General features: G+C 45.6%; 1 protein-coding gene across 2 annotated transcripts in view; it reads left to right on the top strand.

The window, feature by feature from the left end:
• The window catches only part of MARCHF4 (membrane associated ring-CH-type finger 4), a 171,600-nt gene that overhangs the window by 95,353 nt on the left and 64,106 nt on the right, over nucleotides 1-12,141 (top strand). The gene's annotated exons all lie outside the window — the stretch shown is intronic.

Below are 12,141 nucleotides of genomic sequence, written 5' to 3' on the forward strand. Positions count from 1 at the left end.
ATAAAAGGAGCTGCAGCACCAGAGAGAGTCCTTGTTGGCACTGGAGGAGTGCAGATGGTCCTCCTGGCTGGCCAAAGGGAACTGCAGCACCATGGACAGCTCAGTACCGGCAGGTACCAGGGTAGTTGCGAGAACTCCTGGCTAAGTGCTGGGCCTGAACGCAGATGAGCCTTGAGGTAAAGGTGAAGCTTTGGCAAAGGTTGGTGTTGTGGGGAGGTGGCCCCGGGAACTGAAAGCAGTGTTGTTAAAGGGACATGGTGGCACGTGGCTGCTATGCTTAGGGTCCCTGGTCTGGGACCTGGAGTAGTGGGTGGGCCTAGGGTTCTCACATAGGCCACTGGGTAACTGACCTGCAATCAGACAGCGAGAAACCCCCAGAAGGGGAACTGAACTACTGGCCACCGGTCTGGGGTTCCATCCACCGGCTCCTGCCAGCCAGGGTCCCAGCCGCCGGCTTCGCTCAGCCCGTTGCCAGCCTGGGGTTCTGTTCAGCCAGGCAGGCAGCGGGCTGAGTGGGGCCGGCGGCTGAGACCCCAGCTGGCAGCAGCGTGCCAGTAAAAATCGGCTCACGTGCCACAGGTTGCCGACCCCTGCTCTAAGCTAATAAGAGCATAGCCAACCTTAAGATCCCAGTTGCCTTCCATGTTGGATTTAACACTTTGGGTGCCAGTTCCTCAGTCAAGGCCCAGCTCATGCCAGCTACTAACTTTAGGAAAGCACTGCGTGTTGCAAAGTGGGAATAGAGCCCTGGGTGCGAATGAGGAAAGGTGACCCTGACACACACAGTCCTAAAAATATTTTCACCTTCCCAGTTCTGTAGAGTAAAACTAACAATTGCCCTAGGTTTTCACATGACTGTCCCCGAACAGATGGCTTTGTGCTGTTCGGCAGCTGCTGTAGCCTGTCTGGGACCTAGTGCCTGTTCCTTTTTGTGTCTTACTCCTGATGCTGCAGCTTCCCGTGTTCTCTTTCCTTGGCAATTTCGCACTTTCCTCCCTTTCATCGCATTATTCATAGAATCATAGAATCTCAGGGTTGGAAGGGACCTCAGGAGGTCATCTCGTCCAACCCCCCCACTCAAAGCAGGACCAGTCCCCAACTAAATCATCCCAGCCAGGGCTTTGTCAATTATTATTATTCCGAGGCCACTGCTTCCAGTCTGCCTCCCCTGGTGATATTCTCCAATACAAATGCAGACAAGGGCTGACAGCAACCCCCTTCACCTGCCAGGCCCTTGCGGCTTTGCTCCTCTCACTCTGCAAGTTACCCAGCCATGCAGGGGCAGACGTTGGATCGCCTTGGGGTGGCTCTCACTCCGATCCAGAGCTATGCAATTTCTCTTCGGGATGCTTGTAAACAGGAGCCGACCTAATGTCCCAATTTCCTCAAGCACTGCAGATTTTAACATTCCTCCCGCACCTGCAGCACAGCCAGCCAGAAAAACGCACCCCTGTATTGTTTTAACACCATAGTATTTTCATTCACAGTGGGCATAACCTAGAAGCAGCAGCTACCCTGAAGAAAAATAGCCAGGCAGGGGGAGAGAGAACTGGGCAGAACAAACTGTACTTGTGATATGCTCAGCTTCTGAAATGCCACAGCTAAGAAGCATTTTTCCAAGATCTAACTCCTATACATTCAGATGAACGGCGTAAACAAGGCCACCAATGTTACACCTCAACCACTTCAAACTGAACCACAAGGAACTTCAAATTTTGGGGGATCTCTCCCGCACCACAGTCTCTGTTTTATTGCAGTGTTTGGGATAATAATAAGTCTGCAAATGAGTTAGAAAAATAGCTGGTTTTTACAGAGCCCAAGCTAAACAACCCAAATAAAAGGGAGAATTTCAGTTCTGTGTTCCACAGGACATCAATAAGCATTGCATCATCAGAATGAACTTGCATCGGCTGATCGGACCCTAAAGGCATGACCTTGCTAGATGCTTGGAAAAGCAGGAACTGTGTTCAAATTAACCCTTTCAAGGATGTCACACCACATCTGCCCCAGCATCATGACAGTGGGGCATGTCAGGGTTCACAGGCCATTGTAAATTTCTGACTTGGGCCACAGTTCCCTCACTGACCCCTTTTTTTCCAGCTGCTCCTCTGTCTTGTCTCCCGCTTGCTAGTTCCTCCTTTGGTCCCTGATGTACAGTTGCATTCTGCTCTGCCTGCAACTCCAGTGCCAGGAGGGTGAAATTGACTTGCATCCTGATCCTCCCGTGCAGGGTGCCTCCCTGGCTGAGATTCTGCTCAATTTCACTCTGCCACTGCTAGAGGCCAGGGAACAGGCTGAGCAGCAGGGGAGCAGAGGGGAATTGAGTGCCAAGCAAGGAGAGTTTCTGCAGCCAGGATCTGGGGCCCGTCAAAGCCCCTCACACACAGGGTGATGCAGCGTCCTTGCAGACAGGCTCCAGGGTTTGGTTTCCACCTCACTCCCCCCCAAAAATGTAGAAGTGAATTTACTGCTCATGAAACCATGTAATATGACTGATCTGCACCAGCCATAGCATGGGTGTGTGTCATGCAAGCATCTCCGCATCTCTGCCCACATACCTTAGTCACAATTTCCAGCACCCTGCTCTTCCATTCCTGGCCCCACCCAGCTGGGCCAGTTCACCTCTGTCTTCCACTTGTCATTTTCATGCACCCCCTTAGGCGCATTTGTCTCTGTAAGTGTCACAGCAACACAACCCCAGTGTATGGCGGGGGGAAGCGTTGTGGGGAAAGTGGACAAAAGGGGCTTCGAGGCTGGCATCGTAAGAGGACTGAAGCAGGCGAAAGGTTTGAACTTGATGGTGGAAGAAGGGGAGGAAGGAAAGGCTTCCAAGAGGAGGGGGATGTGGCTAGTGTGACAGGCATGAAGAATGACCTTAGCAGTGGAGTTTTTGCATGGACCAGAGGGGAACAATGGCAGTCGGGGAAGCCAGCAAGGAGTAAGTTGTAGTAGACAAGATGGCTGATGAGGAGAACCTGGACTGTTTTACCTCTAACGTTCCACTTCTGGATTCTTCCCCTTGATCTGCCATGATCAGTCGTGGCCTGCAGCCCCCGACGGTGCAGACATTGTCCATTGGGCCATACCTGGTGTTTCTCTTACATTGTGTATAAATGGGAATTAGGATAAAACCCACCAAACCTGTTTTCACTGTAGTGACTAGTCAGGATTTGTCCATTCACTTCTCCAAGGGTGTGTATTAAGGGCACTCTCCACCTCACTCCCCTTCTTTAACAAACGCTCATGTCTATAATGAAATGAAGATGCAGTGTTGCCTTGTCATTAGAACACAAGCCTGGGCGCTGGGATATCTGGGTTCTTTTTCTGCCTCTTCGACAGACTGACTGCATGACTTCGGGCAATTCACATACCTTCTCTGTACCTCCTTTTCCTCGTGTGTAAAGTCGTGGTGATATATCCCCTACCTTGAGAGGTATCGATCCATTACTGCCCAGACAGCAGCTGGGGATCTTTCAATGGAAGGTGCTGTAGGAATTCACAATATTATTCAACTCAGCTCCTTTAAAACTAGGCACAAAAATCACATTTGGGATTTCCATGTAACCGTGCCTGGAACAGTAGCTGATAAGAAAACAAATAACACGTGACAAAGTCTGCGTTGGTGTTAGGTAGAGCAGACCCAGGCTCTTGAAGACTGTGTTTCCATTCACACACTACTCCTGCAGGATTCTGAAGGACACCATCCTGAACAAGTATTCCAGGCAGGTGCTCATTGTTGGTAGGAATTTGGCTTTCTTCCAGAAGAGGCATGGGTTGCTCAGAATAGTCAAGGCTGGATGCTCGCTCTGATTATTACAGCAGTGAATTAACTACATCAGAGTTGAGCACGAAGAGTGGCTTGTCTAGTTTCTGCTCCTACATGTAGCAGCCCAAATTTAAATAATTTGCATGGCTATAGCCCTGATTATTCGAGGCACTCAAAGCACTTTACAAATGTTAATAAATGGCATGTCCCGAACACTTTTGGAAGTGGATAAGAATCATTACTGCCATGTTATAACTAGAGAAACTGAGACCTGGTGATTCGTCCAGGATTACACAGTAAGTGACTAGCTGAGCAGCGAACAGAGCCCAGGAACCTGGACCCTGCCCCCCTACACTAATCAGGCTACAATAGTGCATGCACTGGCAGACGATTCTATACCATAGCAGGTTGCTGAATACCGGCATTGCTGTACCCCTAGTCCACATTCCATTGCCCAGTGTTACGTGATTGTGTAGTGGGGTTCTCTCTTATTGCCTGGGATGCTGAGTGTCTTCAACTGCACTGACTTAGCACCTTCCTGGCTCAGGCCCTTAACTGCAGATGGAGACGCTGGTTAGGGTAAAATAACGTCCGATATGAATCTTCATCATAGATACTGATCCAGTTTGAACCCAGCTGTTAGAAGCTGGAAGAAGCTTTGCTAAGTGGCACTCATCTGTTAATAGTCATTTTTAATTTTCATGCCTCCACTCTTCCCCATTTCCAACAGGGCTAGAAACAGAAGTTGGGAAACACCATAAGCCGGATTGTTCTCAAAGTGCTTCTGCCCTGGCAAAGCCCAGAACAACTCATCTCATGGGATGTCCCACTTCATCTTTGCAAGTCAGTCATTGAGACATAGGCAACGCTTATTTTTCTGAACACCTCTGTCTGTACATCCAACCCCACTTGAGTTTCGCCCCTTGTTTGTTGTATAGCTCACACACAGGCATGGGGGGTGGGTGGGAGCCAGAGTGGTCTCACTGTATCCTATTTTCGATATATTGGTATAATCAGTGACATTCTTGGGAACCAGAAGATGGAAGGGCTGGCAATGTCAAAGCAGATATCAGCCTACAATGTGCTACTAAGAGTTAATAGCTTGCTGATTCGAAGCATGAATGGAGTGCATGTCCCTGACAGCAATGGAAATGTGCTACGTGGAGAATATATAATGTACTGTCCTTGATGCGGCCACACAACTCCCACTGACGCCAGTCCGTGTTTGCTGTGGATCAGGGGCATGATATGACCTTACGTACCAGGGAGTTGAGATATGGCTTTGAATGTGAACATAGTGTTAACCTGGAATGGGACATTTGTGGATTAGACTCTTCTGACTTGCCTGTCTAGAAAAACTAGAATGCAAAAGTGTGATCATTTGGGCTTTGTTTCCAGGGAATTTTTGCTATATTCTGTATTAGTACATCCATAGTAATCAGTATTGAGCCTTCCTTAGCATATTCATAGTGCCACTGAACTCTCTGCGGCTAGGTATTTGTAAAGCACCTGTCTCTCTGATATCTCCATGCCAAGTGCATCTGCACATCCTATTGCTGCAGGGCAGTAATTGAAGAGGCTTCAGTCACATCAAGGTTCTGAGTCAGTCCTGCCGGAGCAGAGAGTCAGAGTTAAGTGGCATTGTTTCACGTTCTCTGTGTATACAAAATCATCCTACTGAATTTTCCACTGCATGCATCCAATGAAGTGGGCTGTAGCCCACGAAAGCTTATGCTCAAATAAATTTGTGAGTCTCTAAGGGGCCACAAGTCCTCCTGTTCTCTTTGCGGATACAGACTAACACGGCGGCTACTCTGAAACCAGAGTTAAGTGGGTCACAGGTAGGTGAGCTCTGTTGTGTCTAGCTAACTTCACACTGCATGCAACGCCCTCTCTGAGACCTCTCTCCATCTGGGTAGACCGGGGTTAGACTGAGTGCACCTCTGTCTTTGTGCTCTATAGCCGCTTCTCTTTGTAGAGCATTTTCTTCTTCTCTCTCTCTTCCAACTGAATAATAGTAAAGGAGGAAAAAACATACATCTGGAGCAGTGTCAATTAATTCACAGGAAGAGACTGTAGGGAAGGCACGTGTTGCATGTTGTCATTAATCTAACCTTGTGCTCCAGGATGTGCACTGTCATTGGGGTGGGGGGAGGTGCCTATCACCTTTTAGTGGTTGACTGTAGCCTACCGTGACCATAAAAGCTCTATGACCAAGTAACAGCTGAGGTTCTATTTAGCTCAAGTGGTTCCATTTCCAGGGCTTCATGCGAGTATTTAAATGCCATTTTTTCTATTTGTACCTATGGCTTCATTACAAAGGCATAAGCTAATGCTGTGCTGGGGAAGGACATGAGTTCTTTCTCTATGTCTAGTGAACAGTTTGCTAAGAGACTGATGAGGGCCTGGGGGAAGGGGGTTGCCTTCTTCTGAAACATCGTATTTTAGCCATTGCCAGAGACAGGATGCACCTTAGTAGAAGGACGAGTGGTGTGATTCAGTATAAATGATCTGGAGAAAGGGGTAAACAGGGAGGTGGCAAAGTTTGCAGATAATACTAAACTGCTCAAGATAGTTAAGACCAAAGTAGACTGTGAAGAACTTCAAAAAGATCTCACAAAACTAAGTGATTGGGCAATAAAATGGCAAATTAAATTGAATGTGGATAAATGTAAAGTAATGCACACTGGAAAAAATGACCCCAACTATACATACAATATGATGGGGGCTAATTTAGCTACAACTAATCAGAAGAAAGATCTTGGAGTCATCGTGGATAGTTCTCTGAAGACGTCCACGCAGTGTGCAGCAGCAGTCAAAAAAGCAAATGGGATGTTAGGAATCATTAAAAAAGGGATAGAGAACAAGACAGAGAATATCTTGTTGCCCTTAAATCCATGGTACGCCCATATCTTGAATACCGCATACAGATGTGGTCCCCTCATCTCAAAAAAGATATACTGGCATTAGAAAAGGTTCAGAAAAGGGCAACTAAAATGATTAGGGGTTTGGAACAGGTCCCATATGGGGAGAGATTAAAGAGGAAAGGACTTTTCAGCTTGGAAAAGAGGAGACTAAGGGGGGATATGGTAGAGGTCTATAAAATCATGAGTGGTGTGGAGAAAGTGAATAAGGAAAAGTTATTTACTTGTTCCCATAATATAAGAACTAGGGGCCACCAAATGAAATTAATGGGTAGCAGGTTTAAAACAAAAGGAAGTTCTTCTTCACTCAGCGCATAGTCAACCTGTGGAACTCCTTGCCTGAGGAGGTTGTGAAGGCTAGGACTATAACAGGATTTAAAAGAGAACTGGATAAATTCATGGAGGTTAAGTCCATTAATGGCTATTAGCCAGGATGGGTAAGGAATGGTGTCCCTAGCCTCTGTTTGTCAGAGGGTGGAGATGGATGGCAGGAGAGAGATCACTAGATCATTACCTGTTAGGTTCACTCTCTCTGGGGCACCTCGCATTGGCCACTGTCGGTAGACAGGATACTGGGCTGGATGGACCTTTGGTCTGACCCAGTATGGCCTTTCTTATGGTTGGAAATAGGACATTGGACTCACTAGCTAGTCTAATAACCTGATCCAGGTAGAGAGACACCAGAGTACAAGAACCAACCAGTGGACAAATCCCATGGCAAGGGAGCAGAAAAAGAAGCAGTTTGGTAACTCGCAATAAAGACTAACTCCAGGGAGCCTAATCACTTACATTTTAACAGAGTATCTTTCATGTGGAAGGATCCAAATGTGTTTTTTTTTCTCTTCAGTCACCATTTGAAATGCAGCCATGTCTGGAGTGGATAACGTCAGAATTTCCTAAATGTTGATAATGCCAATCAGCAGTTTACATTTGGACAAATGTATTCTCCAGAATGAAATTACTGTAGGATCCAAGTAATAAATCAGCCAAATGTAATACTGAGTAGCTTTATTCTGAGTGTGACACAACTTCAGAGCAGCCGGGTATTGTATGTGCATTTCTCTCTCTCTCTCTCTCTCTCTCTCTCATTTACACATAAAATAAACCTTTGCAGTGCAGAGAATTTGTTTCTATGAAGGGAATTTAATTTTCAGTATCTCCAACTGGACTTCCTAGTGGTAACTATACTGTTCTCGATTACGTTTCTATCATCTCTCATCTCGTGTTTTAATACTGTGCCTACCACTGTGATATCTGGCTGTCTTCCCCAGCTGAAATGGAAAAACATTGCCCAGAAAGGTAATAGAACAGTGTTTTTACCTGGAGCTTTCCTGCAGTATGAGAGCTCTGCTTCAAGTGGAATGAGTCACCTGGATCATGGAAGCTTCACTTACAGAATGTCTCTGGCTGGGGCAATGTTGGAAGATTGAAATCGGTGCTATGCAGCTTCCCGATGTGGGTGTGGAACCAGCTTCCATGGTGCCTTCAGTTCTAGCCATCTGAGCCTTTTCTCCTGGGAAGTTGTCATGCAGATTGGGGGCTGAAGCTGCTCATTCTCTAATCAATTCCTCTCCCATGTTTTATTTTCCCTGCACATCTCCTGAATTGGGCCTAAGGTTTATGAGACCTGGGACATGCTTTCTCTTCTAACATCTGCTTCCTGCAGTGACGGGGGGAGCTGGTGGAATAGGAATATGTAATGCAACATCCAGTGTTAGCGTTTAGCTGCCAGAACTACAGAGGGCAGTGGGGGGCAAGAGGGAGGAGAAGTTTTACTCTGACTTTTCTTCAAGGGACTTGACATAGTCTTATAGCACGACACCCGTGACTATTTGAAATACAGGTGAAGTGTAAGCAAGGACTGTGCGGTGAGCCAAGTGACTCCTAATCTTGATTCCAATTCAGTGCCTCTTGATCCTGCTAGTCCAGCTCTGCGAAAGAGCCTCATCCTGATCTGCAGTCTCCTTGTTGTTCCAGTCTTGAGCCCAAGCTGCTAGTTGTACCAGTCTGAATTATGGAACTAGGCTGAAACCACCAAGCTAACTTCCAGATGCGTGCATAACATTATGGGGTGTCACCAGATGCAACACGTTCTAGTCTAGTCAGATTCTTATACTGCATCCATCATTGTAATACGTGAGTTCTTCCTGCCGGCTGCCAATTTCCATTTAATTAATTGTATATAAGCAGAGAGCTGATGAAATAATGCTTACTGTTAGCTGTGCTTTTTAGTTGTTTAGCACGTTACCAATAAAGTCTGTCGCTACCTTATTCCCTTACTGCCTCATTTTCTGAAGTGTAGCTGCTGCCTACAGGTTATACCCATCCAAGCAAACAAAAGCCAACGTTTTGATTTAATGCCAAACATTAAAGCAGAATTTGAATCCAGGACTAGAGATTCATCTACTGCAATCCTGAATACCTGGTATTCTCACTTTCACTTCCTCTCCCATTCATTTCTGCTATCAGACTTAAAAATCATTTCCCTGCTTACACACTCTGTAGTAACAAGGGACGTGATCTCACATAAATTGGGATGTTCTGGGAACCATTTTAATCTCTCCTACTTGGCAGCTGAAGGATGCATTATCTCAGGTGCCACGTCCTCCTGCATGAACCTTATACCATTTGGCATGGCCATGGCAATTGAAGGGCTCTACACGAGGGAACTTTACAATTGCACATGTTGTTCTGACAGTTTGTGGGAGATAAAGGGGAAAAGGCTCAGGTCAAATCTTAATGAAATACTCCAATTCCGTAACAGCACCAAAGCTACGACGTAAACGAATCACGTTGGTTATTTTCTGCAGCAAGTACGTTGCTGTCAATGGCTCTGTATCAGTAGCTTCCTCTCCGTTGCCCTGGGGAAGACCTGAGAAAGTTATCTGTGTGTCAAGAGACTTCACACTCGCCCTGCATGCCGTCTTGTAACCAATAGTCACCCAAGCCACGAAGGGCATTGCTTTCAACTTTCATCAGGCTTACCTGAGGCAAATGATCTTAAGCTATCGAAAACAAGGGGACTGTGGCTCAGACAAATGGCAATAGGGCCTTTTGTCTCTAGGGTACCAGTTAGAATCCAGCCAGCTGGGTCGTGACTGCTAGTCATTGCTCAGTGGCCTGTGTGGAACTGAATTGTTCCCTTCATTCAGGACAAGAGCCAACATCTCAAAACCGACCATGTCATTTGGCAGTGTTATTGACAATCTCAGTACAGCGCCAAGGACTGAATGAACTATGGTTGGAGAACACATCTAGGCATGGTAGAGATGATCCCTCCAGAACATGGTTGAATTGCAAACACACAGAAAGATGGGCCTCACTGTATCAACTCTTCCGACTGAACTGCTCTGCTGTTAACATTGACCACCCCATCCCTTAGATTACCTTCCCCACAAGGCTGTGGAAATAGACAAGCCTTGCAATGCGCCGTGAAAGCCAACACATTCTGCCTCTGCTGGACCAAATTCCAGAGACATGAACATCTCTCTGCTGGTCGCATGCATACCCTGGCACACTTCTGCTGCAGGGAACCCCTTCCAGTCTGGGCCATGTTTTAACTGGCATGATCAGGCCCTGCGCTAGGGACAGGGGACCTAGACTTGTCAGTTTTGTTTCTGTTTAAAGCTGGTTTGATTCCTGGTTCTCTCATGCCCCTGTCTTTGGTGCATTGTTTCACAGCACTGCAGGGCAGTGGTTAAACAAAACCACCTGTTTTCATTGCCTTTCTAAATTAATCTTGATGAGAACATTTCTGTGTATCTACTTCTGTATTTAGTTAAAAACCTTAATTTGGAGCTTAAACCTGGTTAGCATTGTCTACAAAAGATTTTTACACTGTCAATACTGGACATATATTGTTGTCCTTCCGTTATTGTTGTATTGCATTATTTACTTGGCTTCCTATATTAATGGGCCAGTAAGGCTCCTATCCTGAATGACTGATTTATGGCTCTGTTTAGTATGCTCCTGCTGTTGCTATGACAATCCACTAGCCAAAGAATCGTGGGGACCAGTGCCAAACAATCCACCCTCTTTGTCATTTTGCAAAGCTGGGTGACCATGGATGGAAAATTCTCTCACTCTCCCATGGAAGCCCCTGAGTAGCAGGTCTTGCACAGCTGCAATTTTGGAAGTGGCCATTTAGCTGCTCTAATGCTGCCAGTGCACTGTTGGCCACTTTATTGTTCACTAGGAAAATGAGACTATCAGATGAATGTTAGAGCGTGGGTCTAGCTAAGCTTCCCAGCCTGGGTCTTTAGATGTCACACTAGAATCGTTTCCACTTTTCCAAGAAAAAGTATATTGCTCTATTTGTTCTGCTGTTTTAAAGTGGAGTCTGACATTTGGGGGGGTCTAATAGGTACCAATTTCTATGGATTTGCTATGGCGGCTTCTTTCAGCACTGCGGATGGCATAATATTTTCTGAAATGCCCAGAAGCTGAGTATTTTCATGAACAGCTTCCTGGGGAAGTGACTCCGAAAAAGTTCAATTATGTGAATTAGGAGCAAGTAGCTGATAAGAATCCTATTATATGGTGCTCACATGCTGAAGGCATTAACTTTATACTTTGAACTTTTAAAATACGCATTGATGGATCTGATTAGAATTGAACATATGGAAAGGTGAAGGTCCCAGTGGATTAGAGATAATAAGGGATAACTGGCAGCTTGATTTTATTTTATTTTATTTTTGCATTAAAAAGAAGGAATATATTTGGGGAAAAAAATCTGTTTAGCAGCTCCTTTCTTCATAGACAAAAGCCAAGGTGTTAAAAAGGCTTATAATGGGAAGACCTCTTAATTGGCTGAAAGTTATTACACCAAGCCATAACAAAGAGGGCTTTATTGTCAGGTATCTGCATTAAAATCAACAGAATTCTCTTGATTTACACCCATGTCGCCGCAGGATTTGGCCCGTTACTGTGTATCCCATATAGAAATAGCAAATCTAGACTTTGTCTGAAAGGCTTTGATTTTCATACCTGGGAAAATGACAAAAGCCGAAGGAACAGAAGTAGAATCTTCACGAGGAGTAGTGTGTGTGTGGGGGGGGGGTGTGGGTGTGTGGGTGTTCTCTAATGTGCTGTATCATTTTGTCTCAGAAAGTGGAAGCTGCCTCCTAGAAATTTAAAGGTTCAGAACAGAGAAAATAAAATCATAACAGCTACAAACACCAGACTGAGACAGCTTATATTGATGTTTCCTGGGATATATTCCATTCCATTTATGTTAGCTTGGGTCTGAATCTGAACTTGGTAGCTCTGTTTAACACCCTCAACACTGTGGTATCTGTGCATCAGAGCTTGGGCTCATAACTTTAATTGTTGTTATGATTAACACCTGATGAGATGCTAACTACATTCAGGTGATAGTTCTCTCACTTGAGTTGACAAATCAAAAATATGGTTAATCATATTTGGATGAATTAGGTACTGGAACACACTAAT

The sequence above is a fragment of the Caretta caretta genome, chromosome 11, assembly GCF_965140235.1.
Source record: "Caretta caretta isolate rCarCar2 chromosome 11, rCarCar1.hap1, whole genome shotgun sequence".
In the NCBI taxonomy this organism is placed as follows: domain Eukaryota; kingdom Metazoa; phylum Chordata; order Testudines; family Cheloniidae; genus Caretta; species Caretta caretta.